Raw genomic sequence first — 10,796 nt, forward strand, 5'->3', positions numbered from 1 at the left:
TCAACGGTCACAGCAATGAATATTTCACTTTCGATCAATATGCAAATTTCGGCATAAGCGTGTGTTGTCACGGAACATCTGTATACCGCAAACAATTTGCCTAAAAACGTTCTCCAATGGTTAATTGCTGCTTTTGAGGTGACTTTGAAAATCGCCTTGCAAAAAATATAAAATATTGAATTGATCCAAATAAATGTGATATTTGTTACTGGGATATAATTGTCGACTTTCACTGAAAAAATCAGGGAAATCGGTGAAGGTCCGAAATTTGCCTTGTCCGTTCTAACACGGACGCCCTCTTAAGTCTGATAACGAATAGAACATGTTTCACCGGAGAAAGTGTTCACATCTTGCAGTGCATTGTGAAAATCATAATGGAACCTTGTAGAGGGAAGGCCTTCTTAACTATTTATTTGTTGCGAGCCAAACTTCACACATAAGTATTTTGGATCGAAATTAGCCAATCAAAAACTTGCTCTTTTTCCCGAGAGGTCCCCCTTGTGTAAAAGAACAACGGCGGTCAGTAAGATGTTTCCCTGCAACCGACAAGTTACCAATGGAAACACAGGCAGTTGCCCTTGACAACAATGTCGTTCTGACGTTAAAACCTTGTCATCAAATTTTCCTCGTTTCTCACTCAATTGATAATCGTAGTATGATACGAGCTCAGGTGAGCGACCATCCTCTGCTGTGTCTTGCTTGAACACTTACAAGAGCTCAGTATCGTAAACACCCACTCCAGTTACGACCGCTTTAATTTTCTCAATAACGAGGTTGCCGCTTACGCGACTTTTGACTTTACTTTGTTATTGTATCTCGCTGTACCGCGATTACACGAGAAGAAAATATATTTTGATTTTTTTATGCAAACTAAAAAAATATGATACATAGAATAAATTACTAACAAATAGAGTTTTATAGCTGTTTTAGGCTGCAGTTAATTTGGTTTGAGTTTCACTGTAAATGAAAAACGACTACAAAACTATTTACGGTCACCTCAAATTGACGAGAGATTGAAAGTGAGAAGGTGTAGTTGAATGCTTCATTCCGGGATCAATCAAAGAACTATGAGTAACTCTTTTCAATCAACACTTTCCACACAAAAACAATGATCTTATCCAGTACCAATTCAAGTTTAATTGTTCTCTCAAATTGAATCTATCCAGAATAAATTAGAATCATGCAGCGATTTGATTACTTTTAGTTCTCAGAACTACAGCCCATTTTATTTCCTGTGGTTTTAAAATTAAGTTTCTTGCGACAAAACGGAGCAAGAGGTTAGTTGAAGGGGCCTTATCATGATGCCAACCACTGAAACGAATAAACAGTTCTAATTTGTTTGATTTTCTGTCTTTTCATCCTAAAATTACTATTGTTATAGCCTGAGAAAATTAGGACACATATTGCACCAGATGGTTAATTGTTACCGTTGCCAAACAAACGCAAGTTACCTTGATGCAATAAGAAACAACCTGCAACTAAGGACTTAGAAAACTCGAGAATACTTCCAGAAAATAAAACTGTGAGTACCGTTGCGACAATACAACTAAGAGCTTTATTTCTTTTTAACATTGGAAAGTGTGATACAGATAACGGACGAGCAGACATTGCAACCTTCTATATAGAAGAAAGGGCGTTTAAATGCAAAGCAATAATTATTTTGAACGCTGTAGACATTGCAAATATTCGTAATTTATCAGGCTTAGAAATGCTTGCCCATTGAAACATTGTCCGAAGACTTTGCTTGCATGATGTAAAAAGCGAAAAGTAGTTCAAAAAGGCAGTAATACGCCACCTTACGCTTACTCCTTACCATAGAGAACGTATTACTACAGTTTCAAAGTGAACAAATTTGCATCCATCTGTGTTTCTATTTTTATTGTTATAACAGAAGAATCCCGATTTCTCGAATCCTTGGCTTCAAGAAACTCCCGAATTCTCGAGGCAATTTTCGTTTCCTTTAGAAAGTACAGTAGAATCCCGATTACTAGAACCTTCAGGCGAAACGAAAATTGCTTCGGGAAATCGGGAGGTTCGAGAATTTGGCGGTAAAATCGCGGAGTAGTACTATCCAATTACCCCAGATTTCTCGAATCTCCCGATTTCTCGAAGCAGCTCTCGGTTCCCGTGAAGGTTCTAGATATTGGGATCGACCACATTTTTCCATGGTCTACACTCTTATAGACCATAGAAATGACGGCAGAAAATGTTCAAAACTCAACTGGAACCACGAGCCGTTAGGTGAGTGGTTTCACTGCAAAGTTTTGGACATATTATGGCGTAATTTCTATGGTCTATAAAAGTGTAGACCATGGAAAAATGTGGTCGATTTGTTTTATACCATAACAAACTCGAACAAGTATTTATCAAAAGCGATGCCTGACCGTGAAGGAACTTTGCGGGGGGGACGTAAAGATCCCCGACACGTAAAAACGACAAAAGATGAACAAGAATGCAAAGAATAATAATTTTAATTACCTTTTATTCTCTCGTTGAGTGTGTGCCTATCGCTAGAAGCGAGGAAGATGATTTTTCTTTCTGAAGATCTTGTTAGCTTTCGTTCACTGAACGTCGACAGTTCGCTGAGTCCGCTGCCGGTTCGCTAGCACTGTTCTTCTCAGTTAGACAAACAATTCAAAAGCCTGGTAAGTTTTCTTTCGACTGATCACCTTAGTAGAAGTCAAATCTATATCCTGAATTCCGAAAAATAATGCGTATTTGACTCAAACAAAACAAGATGAAATTCGCTTTCATTCATGGAAACCAAACTTACACATTTCTAGCCCGCGCGTGTGCGTGGCGTGATCTGACGTCACTTTCATGGTCTATTCTCTCATCGACCATAACTTTGGACCAGTCAGCGCGCGATAATTCTCTCGGTTATGGTATAATACGATATTTTTTTGAACTTTGAGTGGGTGTTTGCGCTCTTCAGGGCTAACTTAAACTGAAAATTAATTTAAGCAAAGCTCGTCTTAGGCCTACTCTGGGACCTAAAGTCGCCTTAAGTCGCACAAAATCGCCTAAAGTTGCCTTAAGTCGTCTAAAGTCGCCTTAAATCGCCTCAAGTCGCCTTAAATTATGCAATCATATAAAAGCTTTGACACCGTCAAATGGTCCTAGCATGACTAACCTTAATATTTTTTATATAAATGTAAACTCCACGCCAGTGCTATGGGTTGGGGGAGGCGTGGTGCCTAATGGTTACCCTGCTGGACTCAGACTGGGTCAAAAAGTCTGGGTTCGTGCCCTGGCTGGGGCAATTGGGTTGTGTTCCTGGGAAAGACGGCTGAATAAAATGTTATTGGTGAAGGAATAACGTAGCATGTGAACACTGAGGCTCCCTGGTGGGGTTTAGAAAAAAATAATTATTTGCAGAGTGAGCCGAGTGGTTTGGGTATGAAGATCTTGCCGAGGTGTGCTCGTCTTTGTACCTTTTTTTTCATTCTATACCCCAACAGGGAGCCTGTTTACAAGCTTGGAGTACCGGTAACCATGTAATGGACTAGAATTCTATTCAGTGGAAAAGTAAAAACCTATAAAACTCTTAGCTGTTTTGAGCTACAGCAGGTATGGGACTCTGACCCAATGCGGTTTGTGTCCTGAGCATCATAGCATTTCAGTGGCTCATAAATCGGCTAAACTCACTTTTCTATAGCATGAAGTGACTAGGAGAATTGCTACACCTCCTGGATGCAATGCTAATCCGTTACAGTATATTATTATATTGTCAAGCATTTTCTCAGGTTGACCGAACAGTTTGTTGTTAGTCATAAACTCCAGGGTGAAGAGAAGGCACTGTGAAAGTAACTTGTCTCCCGAGTACCAAACCACAACCCAAGCCAAGCCATTACTAGAGCCTGGACCTGTCCATTCAGAGACCAACAAATCAATCACATAAAGACCAACATGTGCCCTACTTTTTTCTAGCAATATTCTAACATTTGCTAAAAATCACATTCACAGGCCCTGTTAACCGGAAGAGCTGAACGTTGGGTAACCCGAACACTTGCACATTTATTCTTTTTGCGAACAATGTGTTTACAATAAAGCTAGAGTAACCCTGGCAAATTGAAGTCAAATCTTATCAAAGACAACATCTAGAGAGCTTAATGCACAATGAACTAAAATCAGTATAAATGAAAGCATTCAGGTTTCGGTCATTAAGTACATTGTACTTACGGCACATTATTCGGATGATTTTCGTAATATTTCTTGCTGGTAGCCACTTGAAATCGATTGTGGTTTGCTTTGCTTCCTCGTTCTGTGCAAGTCGCCATATTTGATTCAACTGTGGGGGGTCTGGGTGCCAATGCCCGCGAGCCCACGTAAACAGTGGATTTTCGCGGAAGGCCATTAAATCCAAAATGGTGGAAAACAAAGAGAAAGCTATTTCTCACTTTTTTTTCAAATTTATGGGACGACGAACTTCGGTCTTCCCCTTCTGAATATTAACTCAACGAGGGTCCATAATAGTGGCCGTGTGTTTTTCTCGACTGATGGCTAGTTTTAAAACGACAATTCTGAGCTTGTGGTAGTGTTCGGAAATAGAAATCAACAAGACCTGCATGATCCTCATGGTGAACTGCATATGTCGCCTCTGAACTGAAGGTATTTTCAAATTAAAATATCAAAATCAATTTCTTTAAAACAGTCGCCTTTTATTATATTGTGCCCATGGCCAAGGGATTTATCGAAAGCTTCATATCAATTCATTTTCATTTTATATACACTCAGTTCAGTTCCTGTTTAAAAAAGGATTCTTTTTCTAAACCATGATTAAATCAACCATGATTAAAGTATGATACAAATATCCCATGTGAATATTAACTTAATTTTCGATTTGTATATTATAACTAGACACAACTTGGTGTCAAAGCGCCTTGTTGTTGTTTCTTCTGATGATGATAATGCGATTATAACTGTTTGATTATTATTGTGAGAATCAGTATCTGTTGGATTTACAGTGTAGGACCAGATTACATGAGCCGGGCTGGCCTGGTTAGCCGGGCTGGCTCGGTTTGCTGAGATGACTTCCAACCCGGTATTACATTAGCCGTGCCAGCCCGGGATGGACTAGATTTGGCACGAACGACGGTTTAAATTAAGCACCAATATAATAATAATAATAAAAAAACTTTATTTAAACTCGAATTTAGAGTAGCTTGACAAGCTAATATTTCCGAGAACGAAAAATAGATAACGAAAAATTAAAATAAAAATTACTATTTACATATTTAAAATTGACTTATATTAACTAATTATAAAAATTGTCATTTACATGCTTCATGAATTGGCTTTGCAGATGTGCCTTTTAAAGTCAGATAAGTTACATAGCCTTATAAAATTAGGTAGAGAATTCCATTATTTTGTTGCCAGGTAAGTAAAGGAGTGGAGACCAAAAGTTGTAGTTCTAGGTTTGGGCATTTCCAGTATATAGTTTCCACGCAGGTTGTATGAAGTAGAACGGAACGAGAACATGTTTCTCATATAGGCTGGATAGTCATTGAAAATGATTTTGGCGCGAAGATTGAGTTGGATGATGTTGATGACCTTTTTCAGCAATTTGGTGTTTTATTTTCTACAGTTATGCAGCTACATGAGTTGTTCTGCCTCTACATCCTATTTAGAAAGAAGAATATTGATTTTTGCGGTCGGCAGTGTGCTTGAAAGATCACCTAAAGTCGCCTAAAGTCGCCATGTTCTTTCTGACAATTTTGCCTAAGTCGCCTAAAGTCGCCTTAAATCACCTTAAGTCGCTTAAAGACACGGCGTCTCGTGTCTTTAAATCGTCTTAAGTCCCTTTAAGACAAGGCCTACTCTGGGACCTAAAGATAGATTGGTTAGAAGAAAAATAACCAATCAAAACGTTAATTGACAAAAATGGATGGCTACTTTTTTCGTGTATGAACCAATAATGTTGAAGAATACAAACAATGGTGCTACAACAGAATTTGAAAACTCAACGACGTCTCGTGAAACTTTGTTATTTTCTGATTGTTTGGCATCGATCCTAAATTTTAAACGGTTTTTTACCGGTTAATACGGTTTGGAGGTCACAAACGAGTTTTCAAGGTATATTGTTCGAGTAAAAGTATTAATTATGCTAATTTTTCGCCAAGGATTGAATCTATAGTGTGTATACAGTATAATGGAGGCGACAGGTAAAAGAGGCTTTTATTTGCCTTTACTTAGTTACAAAACAGCAAAAATCAAAATGGCAAGTTACTCTGCTGACCAGGCAATTCTTTTAGCCAGTTGCTGAATAATTGCAATTATTAAAAACTAGCAATGGTATATTGCAATTCCTGAGTTTAGATTGGTTAAAAGGCAATGGTATATGAGCTCATATACCATTGACCACAAATATGGTATTGCAGTTCTTTGGGCGTTTTGAATAAAACAATTATTCCACTCGCGCTTGTTGGATATGAGATCGTTATAGCCAACGAGGCGCGTAGCGCCGAGTTGGCTATCTACCATCTCATATCTACCATCTCATATCGTGGAATAAATAGTTTTTATATATATAGTTTTTATATATAGTGGAATATATAGTTTTTATATATCATATATATATATATATACTTCTTGAACTTGAATAGAATAAATTTGTAGAGCGCTCAACTCTGAGAGGAGCAGTGATAATAATGGTCAAAAGTAGGAAGATTTCAATTCATCGTTTTATTGCGACAACGCTGTTTCGTGTGATCAAAGTATGACCACACTCATCAGGCAACATCAACGAATGACCGTTAAAATACATAAACTGGCAATAAAAGGCTAACTTAAGGTTGCTATTAACAAGCGAAATGAACTAGCAAGCTCGTGCCCACACAGAAACAGATTCCTTCTCAAGAACTTTGTGATTAAGTAACGCAATCTTTAGTATACGCAATTTCTGTTTTCAAACCCTATAGTTTTTATATATCATAGCAACTGTTTTTATATCGCATAGCAACCTTAAGTTAGCCTTTTATTGCCAGTTTATGTATTTTAACGGTCATTCGTTGATGTTGCCTGATGAGTGTGGTCATACTTTGATCACACGAAACAGCGTTGTCGCAATAAAACGATGAATTGAAATCTTCCTACTTTTGACCATTATTATATATATATATATATATATATATATATATATATATATATGTAGACAACAAGTCGATAGACTGAAGACTTCATCTGCTATAAAAGTGCTCGATGGTAAAACCAGAGCTGTTACAACATAGAATAGTAGAGTCGGACTAATTCAAAACCATTTATTCGCTACTCTGAGTTTCATGCCTCATGCGAGGCAATCATCAGGCGACTGCCAGAAAAAACGGTTACATGAAAAGATATATAAATTTGAAAATAGGGAACAATGAGTACTTGCGTGACATGTCAAGATGTTATTGGACGGAAAAAATCTATATTAAGCTAACACGGTATTTAACAAGAATTTCTTAGAGTGTCGACAGATCGAAGTCAGTTCATTTCTATGATTGAGTGTTGACATTTCTGGTTTGCAAATTATAAAATATTTCTCACAAAGACACAGATTACATTTTTTGTTGATATTAGAATACGATCGGGCTTGTCTTATTTTCCGCCATCTTATCTCGTAATTGATTTTCCGGTCCTTGAGACTCCATATATACTTGCTGAGCTCGGTTGCATTCTTGTACCGTTCGTTTCTGAAGGAGCATGTATGGTTTCGGTAACGTTCTTTGAATGTCGTGTCACAAAGACCGATGTAGGTCTCTTTTGACTGAGGGGTGGTGACCTCTGCTTGATAAATAATGTTCCGCTCTTTACAATTTCTTTCAAGTGGACAAGAGATCTTTTTTCGGCAATTACAGTTGTTGACTTCTTTGGATGGATTGACAGGTTTGCTAATTTGAGCTTTGTTGTGGCTGGATATTATAGATTTAACGTTGCTCATACAGCTATAGCTCAGCTTAAGAGTGTTCCGGTTAAAGATTTTGTGAAGAGGGCTGGTTTTTGGAAAGTGCTGATCGATGAGTGAAAGAAAGCATTTGCCGACTTTGGTATCCACATTTTGGCTGTATGGCGGGTTGAACCATGTTATGTTCCTCTGCCGATTTCTTCTCGCTTTTGGTGCATCGGGAGCTGTGTCTTTGTAAGACAGGGTGTATTCATAGCCACTTTTGTTAAGCGCGTCTTGGTAAATGCTTTTGGTCTCGTCGAAACATTCTTTGTCAGAAGATATTTGCGAAAGACGTTTGTTGATCGATTCAGGGATGTTTCTTAGGATAGAGGGTGGGTGGTTAGACTGCTTGTGTACATACAACGGTACATTTCCTTCTTTTGTGTATGGAAGGTGTTTTCCGGTTTTTAGGTCGAGAGTGACATCTAAGAAATTTACTCTGGTTACGTTGGCCTCTACTGTAATCTTTAGATCATTGTCACGAAAAATTTTGCACAAGTCTTTCTTAATCCTCTCGATCTCTCGGGGCGTTTTATTGAATGCAGACAGCCCGTCATCGCGATAAAGGCCAATGTTGCTTCCGTACTTTTGGGTAAGGAGGGATAAGATATAGCAGCCAACCAGCTCGCAGGTTTCAGCGCCATCAAACGACCCCATGGTTACATCGAATCGATCATTGGAAGCTTTCTTTTCCCACGGGATGTTGTCACTGAACAGCAGTGACCTTTTGGCGTGGATGATGATGTCACGCTCGTGTGCGCTGATGGGTCGGTAGCTATTAGCAAAATCGAGCGCCTTGCAGAGTAGCTTCTCGGTAATTGACGGGTAAAAATCGCACACGTCAAAACATATGAAAGAGAGTGTTTCTTTGTGCTGTAAGCCGTTGAACCATTTTAGTACGCTCGACGTATTTTTCCACTGGTTGATTTGCGTTTTATTGATGATGGCGGTGTTGAGAAATTAAGGTTGAAGAGAAATTAAATGCACAGTCTGCGAGAATAGCCGTACATCTCAACCTTGACGACCGCATTGAAAAACTAGCCGAAAAGGAGGCATTTATCACTTTAAAAGATCACAAACCTACATTCAACGACCACCCGACCTGCCGCCTAATCAATCCATCTAAATCTGAAATCGGCGTGATAAGCAAACAAATCCTTGATGACATCAACACCGCCATCATCAATAAAACGCAAATCAACCAGTGGAAAAATACGTCGAGCGTACTAAAATGGTTCAACGGCTTACAGCACAAAGAAACACTCTCTTTCATATGTTTTGACGTGTGCGATCTTTACCCGTCAATTACCGAGAAGCTACTCTGCAAGGCGCTCGATTTTGCTAATAGCTACCGACCCATCAGCGCACACGAGCGTGACATCATCATCCACGCCAAAAGGTCACTGCTGTTCAGTGACAACATCCCGTGGGAAAAGAAAGCTTCCAATGATCGATTCGATGTAACCATGGGGTCGTTTGATGGCGCTGAAACCTGCGAGCTGGTTGGCTGCTATATCTTATCCCTCCTTACCCAAAAGTACGGAAGCAACATTGGCCTTTATCGCGATGACGGGCTGTCTGCATTCAATAAAACGCCCCGAGAGATCGAGAGGATTAAGAAAGACTTGTGCAAAATTTTTCGTGACAATGATCTAAAGATTACAGTAGAGGCCAACGTAACCAGAGTAAATTTCTTAGATGTCACTCTCGACCTAAAAACCGGAAAACACCTTCCATACACAAAAGAAGGAAATGTACCGTTGTATGTACACAAGCAGTCTAACCACCCACCCTCTATCCTAAGAAACATCCCTGAATCGATCAACAAACGTCTTTCGCAAATATCTTCTGACAAAGAATGTTTCGACGAGACCAAAAGCATTTACCAAGACGCGCTTAACAAAAGTGGCTATGAATACACCCTGTCTTACAAAGACACAGCTCCCGATGCACCAAAAGCGAGAAGAAATCGGCAGAGGAACATAACATGGTTCAACCCGCCATACAGCCAAAATGTGGATACCAAAGTCGGCAAATGCTTTCTTTCACTCATCGATCAGCACTTTCCAAAAACCAGCCCTCTTCACAAAATCTTTAACCGGAACACTCTTAAGCTGAGCTATAGCTGTATGAGCAACGTTAAATCTATAATATCCAGCCACAACAAAGCTCAAATTAGCAAACCTGTCAATCCATCCAAAGAAGTCAACAACTGTAATTGCCGAAAAAAGATCTCTTGTCCACTTGAAAGAAATTGTAAAGAGCGGAACATTATTTATCAAGCAGAGGTCACCACCCCTCAGTCAAAAGAGACCTACATCGGTCTTTGTGACACGACATTCAAAGAACGTTACCGAAACCATACATGCTCCTTCAGAAACGAACGGTACAAGAATGCAACCGAGCTCAGCAAGTATATATGGAGTCTCAAGGACCGGAAAATCAATTACGAGATAAGATGGCGGAAAATAAGACAAGCCCGATCGTATTCTAATATCAACAAAAAATGTAATCTGTGTCTTTGTGAGAAATATTTTATAATTTGCAAACCAGAAATGTCAACACTCAATCATAGAAATGAACTGACTTCGATCTGTCGACACTCTAAGAAATTCTTGTTAAATACCGTGTTAGCTTAATATAGATTTTTTCCGTCCAATAACATCTTGACATGTCACGCAAGTACTCATTGTTCCCTATTTTCAAATTTATATATCTTTTCATGTAACCGTTTTTTCTGGCAGTCGCCTGATGATTGCCTCGCATGAGGCATGAAACTCAGAGTAGCAAATAAATGGTTTTGAATTAGTCCGACTCTACTATTCTATGTTATATATATATATATATATATTCTAGTCAAGGTTAC

General features: G+C 38.9%; 1 protein-coding gene across 1 annotated transcript in view; it reads left to right on the forward strand.

The window, feature by feature from the left end:
- Positions 1-1,450: 1,450 nt before the first annotated feature.
- The window catches only part of LOC144642761 (uncharacterized), a 45,110-nt gene continuing 35,764 nt past the window's right edge, over positions 1,451-10,796 (forward strand). The window contains exon 1 of the mRNA XM_078501819.1: positions 1,451-1,522. The gene's annotated coding sequence lies outside the window, so the exon portion shown is untranslated. The remainder of the gene's footprint in view (positions 1,523-10,796) is intronic.

Source organism: Oculina patagonica, chromosome 2 (assembly GCF_052425735.1).
Source record: "Oculina patagonica isolate OP01 chromosome 2, crgOcupat, whole genome shotgun sequence".
Classification (NCBI taxonomy): Eukaryota; Metazoa; Cnidaria; class Anthozoa; order Scleractinia; family Oculinidae; genus Oculina; species Oculina patagonica.